We start from the raw sequence: 16,566 nt of genomic DNA on the forward strand, positions 1-16,566 counted from the left end.
TGGTATTTCTCTTGGCATATTGTGAAGAGCAGGACTAACTGACGTAGATGCAATGGCTGGGAAGCGATTGAGGAATAAACACACTAAGAGAAAAGACAATTGAGCACGCTTATAACTGTATGCACCAGGAACCAGAGCTGGAGGGAAGCAGGGGATGGTATTAGCAGTTGAAGAACAACAAAGGCTAACAAAAGAAGAAGGAAATGCTAGCAGGCGATTGAGAGATAACATGCTGAGTGAGATGAGGACTGAACATACTTATGGCTATTAACCAGAGCCGAAGGGAGGCAGGGGATGGATTGGATTTCGAGGAACTGCCAGCATCTACCGCCGTAATGGGTCTGAAAGCGCGCGGAGAAGCAGCAGGAATAAGAATGAAGCCTGGAGCCATTGTGCATAAAATGATTTCCCGGGAAGACAGAGTTAAGGCTACCATTAATAAGTTTGTGCGAAGCCAGCATGCCGTCCTACTGCATTTATAGTTGGCGCCTGTGGGCTGCCACTTGCCCACCTTCCGCCTCCTTCGTACCTATGCTTCGATCATTCACCTGCATCCGGGAGAGAGTAATCCTGTTGCCCCAGAGAAGTGCATTCATTTTTGAGTTGTACATCATTTGAGTCACAAAGAGGGCCTAAGAAGTAAGGGAGCTACTGGTTGACCCCCTGATTGGCCAATCTATCTGTTACTTTGTTGGCAGTGCATCTTATATGCTTGAAGGTGATGCTCCGTGGGGTCCATAGCCGTTCCTCCATTTGTTCCATTCTACTGAGTAACCTCCAACTTGAAGCTATCTTAGCTGCCGAGGTGCCTGCTTGAATCTTGATGGTCACTGTTATTAGGATAAGAGAGTTCCCTTCTACCTCAAGAGGGTAAAAGTTTTTTTGTTCTGCTATACAAATCCCTTTCCATAATCCTTCCAATTCAGTGGCATTGTTGGTGTCTTTACCAATTGTTCCATGACAAATGTGCATAATTTTGCCCATTTCATTCTTGAAAACACCTCCATAGCTAGCCAACCCAGGATTGCCCTTGGCTGCCCCATCAAAATTCAATTTGAATGAGTTGGAGGCAAGGGGGGACCAATTGAGGGGAGAGGCGGAGTTAGATGGGGATCTGGAGTTGACTTGAGCTAAAAAGGTGAGGTCCAGGTTCCAAGCTTTTATGATGAGTCATTCCTGAGGAGATTCTGGCAAGTCCGAATCATGCCAGTGTCTGATAGCCAGAGTTTCTTGGAGATTTTTCTTAAGAAGAAGCCACAGAGAGTCAATTGGCTTGCTGATATTGTGGAAGACTCTGTTGTTTCTCTCCTTCCATAATATCTAGTAGAAAAAGCCTGGGAGGAGGTTCCACAACGAGTTTAGAAGAAGGCTTTGGAAAGGTTGCTTTGGCCATTTTATAATGTTTTCTGCAATATCTCCCCGTCGTTTTCCGGATCTTCTGTTGCATTGTTCAATTTTCTCCCATAATTGAGTAGCTAGAGGACAAGTATCCATGAGATGCAAGATGGATTCAACGTTGAGATTATAGTTGGGGCATCTAGAAGGTCCTATGAATCCTCTTTTTTGCAAATTATCCCAAGTTAGGATACGTCATTTACTTAAAATCCATAGGAATGTGGAAACCTTAGGCCAAATTCCTGGTTGCCAAACCTGGTCCCAGAGCTGATCCTTGTATGCCTGCGTGGTTGAATAGCGAAGTTGGTGTGCTTCCTTGGTAGTAAACATTCCTTTGGGCGTATGTCCCATCGCAGCTTGTCCTGTTGATCTGAGTATTTGATTCTTCTTTGATTTAACTCCTGATCGATCTCTATTTAGGTTTCCCCTTGCCAGTTAGCCTACCAGGTGCTTGCTAATTTCTAGCATTGAAAGTCGTGCGGCGTTTGCTATTGCCAGAGCTGATGAACATGGATAAGATCAGCTTGTTGCATATAAGCTTGCCAAATTGGCTTGTGAAAGAGTGAGGCTAGTTTTGGGAGTTGTTGCCATGAGTCCTCCCAGAATCTGGCTGTGGTGCCCGAATGAATTTCCCAGAAACTATGCTCTTGTATGAAGGCGCTGTGAATTTTGGCCGCATTCCAAATCAAAGAGCCTGGAGTTGTGGTGCTGATTCTAATAAGGTCGTCCCATTGACTGCCTGGTGCATATTTTTCTTGCCAAATCCGTGCCCAAGGTGTATGTGGTTTGGAAATCCAATTCCACCATATAAGGGCTCCCATTGTGTTGTTGCTTTGGAGGGGATCCCTTAGTCCTAACCCACCGACTGATTTTGGCTGGCAGAAATCATTCCAATTGACAAGAGCCCATTTCCTATTGAGATCGGAGGAACCCCACAGAAAGTTTCTCTGTAGATTACAGATGCTCTTGAGAACCCATTTGGGCGCTGCTAGAATAGAAAAGAGATAAAGAGGCATGGCCTGGAGAATGGATTTGATTAGGATGAGTCTGCCAGCCATATTGAGCGAGCGGAATGTCCAGGAAGAGAGTCTAGATTCCAACTTGTCTAGGAGGGTTCTCCATGAGGCGTGTTTTATGGCTGAGTCCTATAGAGGAGCTCCCAAGTATTTCTAGGGAAGCACTGCTATAGAGAATCCCAGAATCCTAGCGATGTTCCTTTGAGTTGTGGCAGGGGTATGAAAAAATAAAAGTTGGGATTTGGAGGCATTGATGGAGGTTCCAGAGGCTTCAGAGAAGAGAGAGAGTAGGCCTTTGAAGGCGGTGGCCTCTTGAGAAGATGGGTGGCCGAAGAGCATGGTATCGTCTACAAATTGTTGGTGGGATAAAGGATGAAGACCATGAAGAGAAATTCCCTTTAGGGTGTGAGAGGAGATAGCAGAGTGAAGCAAACGATTGAGGCCTTCTTCCATTAGAACAAAAAGGAAAGGGGAAAGGGGATCCCCTTGATGGATACCACGGGAGGGACGGAAGGGCACATAGGGTGAACCATTGAGCATGATCAAAAACTGGGAGAAGAGATGAGATTCATGATCCACCTTGTCCAAGTAGTGTTGAAGCCAAAAGCCAATAACATCTGATGTATATAGTTCCAGCTAAGTTTATCAAAAGCTTTTGAGAGATCAAGATTAAGAATCATACTTGGCTTTTTTAGAAGCTTCAGAGAGTAGATCACTTCATTTGAAAGAATAATGCCGTCCATTATCTGTCGCCCTTCTACGTATCCAGTCTGCTCTGGCGAGATGAGAAGAGGGAGGAGAGGTTTGAGCCTGTTCACTAGTACTTTGGATATGAGTTTGTAGATGACGTTACATAATGCTATTGCCCTGTATTTGTCGAGCGTATTTGGTTCATCCCCTTTATGAATTAGCGCTAAAAAAGTAGAGTTTAGAGAGAGGAGAATCCAATGCATGGATCTTGATTCCTCCACTAATTCCCAAACTTCTGTGCTGACTAGCTCCCAAAACTCGTGAAAGAAGTTGGCGGTGAAACTGTCAGGACCAGGTGCTTTGCCATCCTTGAGTTGGGCCATGGCATCTTCCACTTCCTTCATTAAGATGGATTGAAGTAGCTTATTATTGTGGTCCTCCGTTATAATTTTAGGGATGTGCTGCGTGATTTTTTGAATGGCTTATTCTCTTCTTCCTGGTTGTTCCCTAAGTGTTTCCTGAAAGTACTCTTTGAATCCCTTTTCCATTTCTTCGTGCTCTTCTAGTCTCTCCCCTTGACGATTGTTGATGAAGGTGATATTATTGTGCATTCTTATTTGGATGGTAGATCTATGGAAAAATTTTGTATTTTTCTCCCCTTCCTTAAGCCACCAGATTCTGGACTTCTGCCGCCACAGGATTTCTTCTTGCTACTTGCGTGCTTCAATTTCGGTCTAGAGGGTCTGCTCCTATTGCACATGCTCTTCTGTTCTCCCTTCCAGGATGATGTTCTGTTGGAGAGAGCACATTTGTTGCTCCAGCTTTTTTCGATGCTCAAAGATATTGCCAAACTGAGTTCGATTCCAGATTTTGAGAACTTGTTTGAGGTTTTTTAATTTTTGTTGGAATTGGAACATCTTGGCTCCTTCAGGGGGGATGAAGGTTTTCCAAGCCTCATTAACCACTATTTTAATGTTGGGATTTGAGAACCAAAAGGCTTCAAATCGAAAAGGTTTGTTGCATTTTGTGCCTGGGCACGTCCATTGTAGCATAATGGGCCAATGATCTGATCCCCCTTGAGGCATGATGGAGGCATGAAAGTCCGCACCTAGGTGTATGGCATTGTCTGAGATGAGGAAGTGATCCAGCCTTGAAGCAATATGCTGAGGTCCTCTTCGTTTGTTGGTCCAGGTATATATACCATTTGAAGTCTGAACGTCCATTAATTGGTTGTTTTGAATGTATTCTGTGAAACCAATACTATCCCCTTCTAACTTCGATCTGCTGCCGCTTTTCTCCTCCAAATACATTATGATATTGAAATCGCTGCCACCAATACATAGGGGAAACTGCCTATTGGAATTTAGATCTGTTAGTGTATCTAATAGATCCAATTTTTGTTGTAAATTTTGTGGAAAGTAAACATTGGAGAGATGACCGTGAATGTTTGTTCCAATGAGATGGCAGGTGGCTTGGATGAGGAAATGAGAGGAGTGGAAGTCTTGGAGGGTGAGTACCTGTGGGTTCCACATGATAGCCAATCCTCCGGAAGCACCTGAAGCGTCCACTGAGACTGAGCGACATCCTAACCAGATCTTATTCAGAATCCTTTCTATAACGGTGTTGTTACTTTTTATTTCTTGAAGAAAAACTAAAGTGGGTTTTTCTTGCTGTATCAGGTTTTTTAACATTTCGTGTTGTGAGGAGCTATTCAATCCTCTCACATTCCAGGAAATGAGCTTCATGAGGAACAGTGGGGTTGATTTTTGTAGAACTTTGTCAACATAGGGAATCTCCCAGATTCCATTAGTATTTCTCCTAAGATAATGGTCCTTTACAAGTCCGTTTTGCGCCCTCTTTTCTTTGTTTCTTTTAAGATTTTCTTTCCATCCCATGGACTTCCGGCTTGTATACCTAGACATTTATTGTGCTGAGCTTTGGTAAGAACTCCTTCCAGCCTTTCGATTTCCCGTGGGGGTATTAAATTGTATTCTTTCTGTTTGCATGCTGTTTCCAATTTGAGTATGTCCAAACCGTCCAGGCTTACACTCTCTGGATCCTCATCCATTTTTGTGGGAGTGTTCTGATATTCCACGATAGTATTGTCATGAATGCTAAGGGCTAGAGCCACATCTAGCTCCTGTGAAGAAGACTGTATGGTGATCTCTGGAGCAGTTTTCTCAAAGGAGATCGGGTTGAGAAGGCTAGAGAGAGCGGAAGCTGAGGATGGCACAGAAGCTTTTGAAATCTGGGAGGGTGAGGGAGGTGAAGAGTTTGCCGGAGGAGCTACAAGATGATTCTCTGTATTGTCTTGAGAGGTGAGAATAATAAATCTATTTTGGGTATCAGGTTTTTTGGAGCTTTCTAGGGCTGTGGGAGTTTTCTTTGCATGTCGTCGGTGATTGGGGACTTTAGTAAATCCTTCAGAGTCTTTGCTGGTATCATTAATTGGGGTTTTGGGTTGAAGATTCAGAGGACAGTCTCTAAAACGATGGCCATGTTCATAGCATTTTTGACAACGAAAAGGAATGTGCTCGTAGTCTAATGTTTGGATCCATTCAAAATCATCATGAAAAAGACTTACCGAGTCTGCTAGAGCTTTGGTCAGATGCATTTGGACACAGATTCAGGCGTATGAGGTGTGTCTTCGAGTTTTGGTTTCCTCAGCTGCTTTGATGAAGACCCCCAAGCTGTTGCCTATGTCCATTAGAGTCTCCTCTTTCCAATATTCTGCGGGAAGGGAGTACATATGTATCCATACTGGAGCCCAACTGAAGTCTTCTTTGTCTGGGTTGAACCTTTTTTTCTAATATTGTAGGTACAGACCTGAAGAATAAGAAATACAGACCACCCTCAAATATGCGTGATTTTTCCTCCAAACAGTTAAAAATTGCAGTGAAGAAGCCTTTGCGGCCAAGCTGCAGAGTGAATTGTCCTTTAGGCTTCCATTTTGAAGCAATCCAGGCATGTAAGACCTTTTAAGTTGGCCAGAATCCGAGGAACTTGCCTATGAGTGCATGGTCCCTCATAAATTGGATCTCGTTGTTGATTCGTTGACTGGGGAGATCGACTTTGATTCCTTTTGCAGTTTTCGGAATGCATGTTGCTGAGGTCACCTTTGGCTGTGACGATGGGGCCTTTTGGTTCATGCCTTTGTCTTTGCCAGTCGCATCACGTGCCGCTGAGTTCTCAGCTTCAACGTTGGCATCATCTATACCCTTATCTTTTCCTGGGAGGTCATCTGGTATGAACAGAGAATCTGAATGATTGGTATTGTCAGAGGATGGACTGGAGTGAGGAGGGGGGGATGATCCCGCCCCTCCCGGGAGCACATCCATGGTTAAAACCTCAGCGGGAGTTCAGTGGCTAAAACGCTAAAGGCCGAGAAGAAGTAGGGGTAGGGTTATTGTTCATGGAATGATGCAGGTCGCATTGCAGCCAACGGCCGGGGGTCATTCACCATTGGTACATTAAAGTTTGAGCTATAAGAACAAGTTATTTCACAAGCCATAGAATTACCAACTATCAGAAAGTGATGGTTTAAAAAGGGTAATGTTGAACATTGGATTTGGCAATGGTTTCTTGATGGGAAGAATACAACATTGAATGGAAGGTTGGATTCCCAAGGAGCTGCATTCTTGAAAAGTGGAGGAACCTCCTGTATATTCTGCAAAATATTCTAACTCATGAGGGGCCATATGACAACACATTCTTATATCATATTCAACTCATATTACACTTTGAGTCAGGTCAGTCAATTAACATCCCATATTCTTTCTTAACAATTTAGAAAAAAATGGCTAGAGGGTTTCATAAAAGTTCTAAAACCAAAATTGAGTATAAACTCTGTCATTATGGACCAATCAAGATACTTTTTAGTGAAGATTTGAATAATAGGGGTTCTATTTGGGATGATTTTATTGCAACACATCACTCTAGTAATATAAGGTAGGGTATTGATGTTCAAAATCAATATAGGGAAGGATATAAAGTGAAGGTTAGAGGGTCCAAATCAGGCTCTAAGACTGATCAACCTCAGGAGGGTAAGCAACAAGAATAAAAACCAAAGAAAAATAAGAAGGACACTCCATCTAAGGTTGTGGTGCTAGAACCACCTGTCAGAATAACCAAAGAGTTGCCTAGAAGTAGGCATGCCTCTTCTCATGAGAAAATAGTAGTCAGAGAAACCTTAGTTGCTATTGATGTCATTATAGAATAAAAGTCACCAAAAGAAGATCATACTTTGCACTATGATAAGGAAGAGGATGTGCTTATGAATGAGGAAGACATGGGCATGATGAGTGTTAAGATACCAAAAAAGAGGACCACTGGGGAGAAATAAAACTTCTTTGTTTTAGTGGATGTAGCAACCAACTTGGAAACTTCTGCTAGTAGTTGAAAATTGGGACAAGAGGAATAGGAGGACTTAGTTCCACTTGTTCACTTCATCAAAAAAACAAAGAAATAAATAGTTTCGAGATTGAGACGAATGATCAAGGACTTGGAAGTTCTAGACCAATTTTTGAAATCCCAAAATGCAGCGTTGGTGGCTAGAAATGGAGAACTGACTACAAAAGTGGTTGGATTGAAAGGGAAAGTTAGGAGATGGAGGATACATGCAAGTTATATGAAGGCTCAAGCTAGAATATTTAAGAGGCATTTGAAGAAGGCTCAAAGTACTAACTTCGGGATCAATATTCAAATTCAAAAGTGATGGAAAGAAACTCAAATACCTTTTTTTTGTAGAGGACCTTAGTAAATTGCAGTTTTATGAGGACACACAACCGAATCGGGTTTGGGGGATGTTAGGCCTAAAAATTGTCCCAATTTTTACCCATACAACCCCATTTTACCCTTTGTTACACAAGCCAAAAGAGACATTTATGCATGCATTTCTACTTTCTATTGATGTGTCCATGAGATTAGGGATACAATTTTGTATTGTTAAAACTAGGTTCCTAGATGATTATCATTATGATTATATGCCTACATCTTTGGTTATCCTGAGTGATTTTTATTATTTACTTGTCATTTATTATAAGGTGCAATTGGTACATGTAAACATGTGGTTCTAGGATTCCCACACTAGTTCTCTCACCAACTTCAAGTCCAGACTGGGAAAAAGGTTTCCAAATCCAGCTGTCAAAGGGTTTCATGGAAACTGAGGAGGAAATATGCGCCTTCTACTGATCTCTAGTATAGCGGTTATAGTTTTGATTTTGTTCTAAGTAAAGACAGTGTGAGAGGAAATCATATTTAAGTGTATCAGAGGTCGTTTCGAGGATATATTGTTGGAAATATTTTTTTAATCGGCTCTATTATGCTCCACTGGAGGAATGCATCGCTCCAACTTGTATCACTGTAAAAAACTTATATATATGAATTCATGGAGAGATATAGGTTAGTGATACTATTATTCTCATTTCACACAGTCATGTTATTTTTGGTATTGCCCATATTTTCAAGGGTTGGATCATTATGTACTAATGTATTAAACATAGACCTTTATTAGTAAAAAGGGAGGTTGATTCCAGGTTTCAATCTATTTTTATGTTTTACCCTGTATTTATTATTGAGACTCTGTAGTTAATCTCTTTTTTTTTAGAGGGAAATGATTTGGTTGGCTAGGGCCCAACAAACCCAGCTCATTGTCCCCTAGATCATTCACAATGTGAGTATTGTTTCTTACATTTACTGTTGTCGTGTGTGAGGTCTTTCCTATTATTTCATATAAGAAACAATATAAGAATCTTTGTGATTATTTGGTTATGCTAATGTGTGGGGAGTGTGATTTTTGGGTTGTATCAAGTTAGATTTAGATAGTAGATTTGAACATTTTAAAGATTTGCAAACATTGATACAAAATCTTTGTTCTTTGAGTTGTATTGGTTTAGATATGGAAGTTATAGGTGTGCTTTGCGGGCTTGCAATGAGAGAGTATGTATTGGATTTTCATTAGCTCATATATAGAAGTTATATTTATATTTTAAAGTATTGCAACCTTGTGATATTTGGATTTTCCTCCAAAGGTTAATGATAACAAAGAATTGAATCTTTCTTGATTTTCATATCATTCTATGACGAAACTATTGAGAGTTGAAAGCATATGAAGGTTCCAGTTTACCATCAAATGGTTTCATCAACTTAAGGATGTGATTTAATCTTGTGTGTTGCAGACACTAGAGTGAGTTTCTTTCACAATATTGTGTGTTTTGATTAACCTATTACCTTAAATCTATGTTGAGCCTTGAGGTTTCAAAGTTATAACGTTGGTTTTTAGTAAGGATGGTCATGAAAAACCTCTCCATTATTGGGGATAGGTAAAACAATACTTCTTTGGCCTTATTACAAATATATCCATGCTTTGAAATATCTTTAACCGTGAAGACATGAATTTTTGGATTCATTTGCATATTGATTTCCAGTGCAAGAATGTAGCAGTGGGGTGCAGGAACAAATTCTCTTGCATACTCCTTTTCTGTTGGATGTTTCAAATACCTTGGTGATATTTTTTGTTTCAAAACCACTAGTATTCATTGCAGAACGTGTTGTGCACCAAGAGTTGGTTATGGTTATTTTCTTTTCTTGTTATGAATGCACAGTGGAAGGATACAATGTGCTTTTGCACTTAAATAATTTGGTTTGTGTCTAAGGATAAATCTCTCTTGATGCCTAGAGTGTGGTTGTGAGAGGCATTGAATTTTACAATACTTACCTTCATAGCACAAGACTTGGTTGATTGTTAACACGTGCCAGTTTTTGTCATAGATTTTCTTTAAGGTTCATTTAAAAGGGCTTGAATGATTTCTTTGCTTGGTTTGAGATTGAGCAATATTATTTTTAGTTTCATGTTTCATGAATGATTTGAATAACATTAGAACAATAATATTTTCATCATACAATGAATAGAAAGTGAGTGGTAAAGTAGACTACAGTGCAAAGTGTGTTTAGTACAAGAACATGGTAAATAGATTTACTTAGTACAAGAATCATTTCATGAATTGTATCGTTTGTCTGCGTGCTTGTGTTGAAGCCTAAGTTCAATTTGAAAGTCTTCTTTTGGATAATATCTTAGCTCATTAAAGTATTAGTGAGTGAAATAAAAATCCAACATCCAGAATGATCTTAATGGTGCCATGAAAACTAGTATAAGACTATTAAATTAGAGTTTTCATTCTCTTTCATTGTAGAACTTGGAAAATTTGATTATTTTATGTGGGGATAGGTTTGATTTGCAAAGTTTGACAGGACTATGTTTGGCATTAACTGTGCTACGCCTTGAATATTACAAAGGCTTGGTTTGATAATTAAGTGTTAAGTATTGTAGGAGACAATCTTAGCACCCAACATTTTGGCATTGTTGTCAGGGAGGCATTAAAAAAAGGGATTCTAGTAAAATTTTGCTAAACTTTTCTTTTCAATAATAAATGTGAGTTCTACATTGTTTTTGTTAGCATGTGTTTGCTTCTATTGCTAAGTGCTTAAGGGGTGGGGGGGGTAATTTTTGGATTGTTGTAGGTACATTTTGGAGACAACTACAACATTGAATTTGGATTTGAATTGATTTTTCCAGCAAGTGTTTTCATAGTCTTTGATTTTTCCTTTTTAAAATGAATGAGAAGGAGGGGTAGGAGTTTGAAGCCTAAGAAGGGCAGAGGAAATACGGATAATTTGGAAATATTTTCTCATGATGGGATTTCTATTGCAGGTAAAAACTCCAAGCATATACACACCAACTGGGCTAGTACTTTGCTCCTCGATTACGGAGACAATAGCTCAGGGGTATCAAAACCATTGGTAGGGAAGAAGGTCACCATTGGAGCTGAGGGATTAAATTTAAAACATAGTCAAACTTCACAGTCCATAGGGGGTAAATTTCTTTGAGGAAAGAAGATGTTAGATCATGAAGATGTTAATGGTGAAGGAGTTAGTGAAATCCAACCACTGGAAGAATAGTCCACTTTTGGATTTCCAATTGTGGACCCTTATATAATAGTTGAAATGAATAGTATTCCACCTTTAGTTCTTTTTCATTTTCATGTAAGGTACATGATGACCTTGAATCATTTATTTTTGAATTCGACATACCTTTTAGGAGCTATGACTATTCATTAAATGCCTAGAAGTTAAAACTTTTTGTTGCAACCCCTAAAGACTCAACTTTACATTGGTTAATGGGGTTGGGAGGAAATACTATAAATTCTTGGGAACAAATGAAGATGAATTTCCTAAAGAAATATAAAGAATATTGTATAACATGCAAAATGCAGGATGAAATATTTACTATCACATAGAATGAGGATGAAATTTTCAAGGACTATCTTGAAAGGTTTTTGTATATCCTTCAAAGGTCCAAGAACAAATTTGATATGAGCACTATTAGAACCTTATTTATATGAGGGATTTTGTATGACTCCAGGAATAAGTTGAATTTATTAGGATAGGAAGACATTTCTCAACTTACTTTTGAACAAATTTGTGACATGTGCATGAAATTTTCATGTAATCAGTCTAGATCCAGTAAGGGAATTAGAGGAAATTCTAGAAATAAAATATTCATATCTACAGATGCTATGATTATTGGTTTCGAAAATAAAATGGATAATATGAAAAATGAAATCATGAATACTATTAGTAAGAAAATAGACTCTTTAAAGTTTCAACAAAAACTAGTAGAAGAACAATCTTCATTGTCCATTTATTGCCCAAAATGTAGGGAAAAAATCTTTTACATGATTTTCCTACAAATGTCAAGGTTGTTAATAAATGTGTGATATGTGTAGGTAAATATCCTATAGATGAATTCCCATCTATACCTGGGATAAAATCAAAATTTGAAGAGGAAAACTCAGTACCTGAGCCACTTCATGCCATGGGAGATAGAAAATCATGGCCACAAGGAGGTATAGGTATGACTATTGAACCTGCACCATATTATCCTAATTTTCATATCTTATCACAATATTCTTTTCAAAATCTGAATTATCCTCAGCCTTGGCAACATGGTTACCATCCACAGTTTAGACAATCTCCTCCTCTTTGGAAACAAGGATGGAGAGGACCACCACACTCTCATTTTCATATCTCGTGCCTAACGAGACATATCCTACATAGTTTACAACTTATCCTAAGCCAAAACCCACATAAAAAATTTCTCTGCCTTAGTAGACACAACCTATACAACCACCATTACCATTTCCACCACCATTTCAACCACCTTAGTTGCCAGCACATCCTATGCCCAACCCAAATAATAAAGTAGTACAAGTTATTAATTCTGTTTGATTTATCCATTTCCCCACTTAATAGACCATGCCAGTTGGGGTCAATGACCTCTAACTAAGATCGGGAAAGGTGATACACCCATAAAAACAAAAACACAAATAGAAACAACTTATAGTAATCATTAATGAAAAATTTGAGGATGAAACTCCTAATATTTCAAAAAATGATGTTTCTTCATATCTTGTCCCCATACACTCAGAGTCCATACCTTCTTCTTCAAACCAGCCTCCCTTTCTAGAAAGGTTCATTTTGGAGAAGGTTAACCCCTTCCCTAAGTTTGACCTTGCTCCTAAGTTGAGAAACCTTTGTATAAAGGTTCCTCTATTGCAAGCTTTAAAAGAGATTCCTATATGTACTAAAATCATTTGGGAACTCTGTATTAAAAATATAGGAAGGAAGAGAGTTGAACCCCGAACTATCCAATTTGTCGGAAGAGTTGCCGAGTCAATGATAGGATGTGCTTAAGTTGAAAAATCTATTGATATTGGAAACCTAGTCATTTCTATTCATATATGTGACATCCTTGTTCCCAATGTGTTGATAGACCTTGGAGCGGATATTAATTTAATGACTAGGAGAACTATGGATCAACTTAGGTTGACTCACATTCGTCCTACCCCCACTGTGCTTGAAATTATTGATATATCTAAAATCAAGCCAAAGGGTGTCTTAAATGGTGTGTTTGTCTTAATTGATTCATGGGATTACCCAATCTCAGTCTCTTTCTATGATAGATCAGATTCACCAATATATTGAGTATATTGAGGAGAGTGTGATCCAAGACTTTCTTGGTAAGCTGGATACTATGCAGGAATTTGGACTCTTTTGTTAAATTTTTAGCCCAAGTTTCCAAGAAAGTTGTGATCCACAATCCTCATTGTCACTATAGAGTTTGGTAGCCACCACATATATTCATGAACCGAACACTACTATTGTTGAGGTAAGCCTAGGAAAATCCTTGTACATTAGTATAGACCTGGATTCATCCCAACAAGAGTAGCTTGTGATATTTCTTTGAGACCATATTGATGCCTTTGCATGGAGTTACGAGTGTGTGAAGGGAATCCCTCCTAAAAAATGTACTCATCATATTTATGTTTAGGAGGGTACCTAACCTATTCGAAAACCCCAAAGGTGAATGATTCAATGAGCTTCATTTATTAAGTTAAAGATCCAAGTAGATAGTTACAATGGTGAGGCACTAGTTCCTATAATGGAACATTAAGTCACTTTTTACTTCTCCAATGAATTATTTTCTCTCCAGTGCCAAGTGGAAGAAGCCAAGGCTAGCTCTCCAAAGTCTAAGCCTCCAAAAAATCCTCTTGCTTGAGTTATGAGGTCTATTTTATAATAAGAGGAATGACCTTTCATATCCCCATGACTCTTGGACTACCCTCATGACTCTTAGACTTCCAATGTGACCTTTAAACTTCTATAAGACTTTTGGACTTTTCCTATGACTATTGAACCTCTATTTGACTCATTTGTTCACATGTGACTTTTCATATTCCACATGTGACTCTTGGACTTCCACACATTACATTTTATCATTTTCCTTGAAAATACATCATTACATTCCACATGATGATGTGGCAAGACACATGGACAAATTTGACACACTTGTAGAAGATACAACTTGGTAGTGATGACATGAACTTCATGATGAGGTGGAAATGTAAAGTTTCTTTCCTTGTTGTTATGTCTTCAATATTGATCTGATTTGTACTCCATCTTCATGAAAAACCTTATTTTTTCTTCATCTTCACCCTCCAAAGGGTCTTGGATTAGCTTTGGAATCTTCTAATTCATCATGAAAAATTCTTCATTATGTCATGGTCTAGGATCTACTTCATATATTCATGATGGTTCTTCTTTATGCTTCTTCCCTGTAGGTGTTTCTTTGAAATATTCCTTGAGAATAACCTTGTGATGATGAAAAGGTACTCCTAATGAACATCACTCATGACAAAGCAAAATTAGTCTTGATAAGATTTATTCTATCTCTACCTAGCTCGTGGAAGAAGCTGATTATGATAGGCTTGTTTGAGGGATGAAAGAGGAAGGCTTGATAATGAAGCTACAATTCAACTCAAAAGTGGTTGAGGGGAGCACCACTATTCACTATTACTATTCCATGCGCTATGAAGAAGGGGATATTCAAGGGCCAAAACTATGGGAAAGCATAAGGAACAAGGTTTATGAACTTGTTGATTAAAATTGTGCCATGCGCTATGAAGAAAAGAGAGGAATATTATGTCAATGAAGTTTGATTTGATAAGGACTAGGAGGAGGCTTTAGTGAGCCTTATTACTTTTCCATGTGCTAAGGGAAAGAGGCTTTAGCAAGTTTTCAGTGCAAAGGGGAAGAATAAGGAACAAGGTTGAAGGCTTGTTGATTGAGATTACACTATGTGATAAAAGGAAGAGGACGCCTAAAGGGAAACACAATTTTCTCAAAAAGGGATAAATATTCATCTAGAATGCACTTTTCACATATGCTAGCATAGTATACCCAAAAAGTGGCTGAATTTTCATTTGAAATACACTTTTCATTGAGGGAAGAAACAAAAAGTTAGGCCACTTAGCCTAGTGAGTGATTCATTACATTGAGGAAGGAGCAGGGGATTTTCATGGTGTAATTTCCTTTTGTAGGGGGATTTAAGAGATCCTTTCTATCAACTAGAAGTATTTTATGTTCCATTCAAGGCATAGGTGATCAAAACTTAGTCAATTGAGTTATTACAAGCAAGAAGGATTGGGTGACCATACTAGGAAGGCTTCACAATGTGCAGTCACTGGAGATGGCCTTGGGAAGGACCTAGTGCAAAAGTATTAATGGGAAATTTTGCATCAATGAGGCCCATGAATAGGTAGTACTCATCACCTGGTAAGAGGGATAATGCCTTCACAACTTGCAGTAGGCAGAAGGAACAAGAATAACTCCAAGATGGCTAAGTGTGGGACTAGTAGAGTAAGAGAGGGAAAAGCATTTGAACAAGACTCAAACATGGATTGCACACATGAATTCCATCAACACAAGCTAGAGGAATGCAAAAGACTCATGAAAAGTAATGATACCTTGAAACGACAGTGAAGTGAGACTTATTTCTAAATGTGATAGTTAAAAAGCCACATTGCGACACTTACAGCATAAGTTGTGACATAAGTGTCGATTGTGATCAGAAAGTGCGCTAAGATGTTGGAAAGTGTCTAGAACATATTCTCATGATATTTAGGATCATCAAATGCAACAAAGGGCACTTGAACTGACTCTAGTGATGTGCAAATATGGGACATGTACATGAGTGAAAACAACTAAGAGCGATACCTGCGACAATAAGAAAATGTGAAAACAACACTTGTAAAAGATAAATAATTGAAATCGAAACATGCTAGAGAGAAGATAACATAAAAATGACACTCGTTAAAGTGAAAGTGAGTGTCGGGTTAAATATTACACTATTAATTCCCAATTTTAATGTGTCAACCAAGGAGTCGTAGACTTAGAGGTGCAAGCATAAGAAACGTAGGATTGGAGCCTTTACTAGCCCAATCTAAAGCCAGCTATAATATGAGCAAAGTAAAACAAACTATAGGAAATTACCACTATGGATTCATCACTAGGACACAAAAATAACTTGTGCTACAAAGGCCCAGATCATAGTCTTTCATGTGTTATCAATCATGAGTAGCTTACTTCATTTTTTCTGTCCCTTAATGGATTCTTGTAATCATTAGCTAAGCTATGAGAAAACCAAATTAAACTAAAAAAAAAAAACAAACTGCAGGAAATGTTAGATATCACAAGATTCTTCACTTAATGGCACATGCAAGTGAGTGGTGATATCTATTGTCTTAACCTTTCCTGTTATTTAAAATAGAAACAATAATTCCAACTTAAAACTCGAGAAATAAAGTTTGCAAAGAAATATATGATACTAGATGCAAGCAAACAGAGAAAATAATAAATTTAAATTAAAAATACAATGAGAATCATATTAACAATCTTGAGGGGCCCTCCCAAGCTAGAAATTTCTACTAGAGGCACTTCAAATGAACTCCAAGGATCCACCACAAATTTGGAATCAATCACCTTCCATATATTGAAATTTGAGCTTAAATTACAACAATGAAATCATAAATCTCTTCCTCCTCCATTACAAAATAATGATCACAATGAC

This window comes from Pinus tabuliformis, chromosome 6 (genome assembly GCF_031772625.1).
Source record: "Pinus tabuliformis cultivar Carrire ecotype Pingquan chromosome 6, CPIR1, whole genome shotgun sequence".
Lineage (NCBI taxonomy): Eukaryota > Viridiplantae > Streptophyta > Pinopsida > Pinales > Pinaceae > Pinus > Pinus tabuliformis.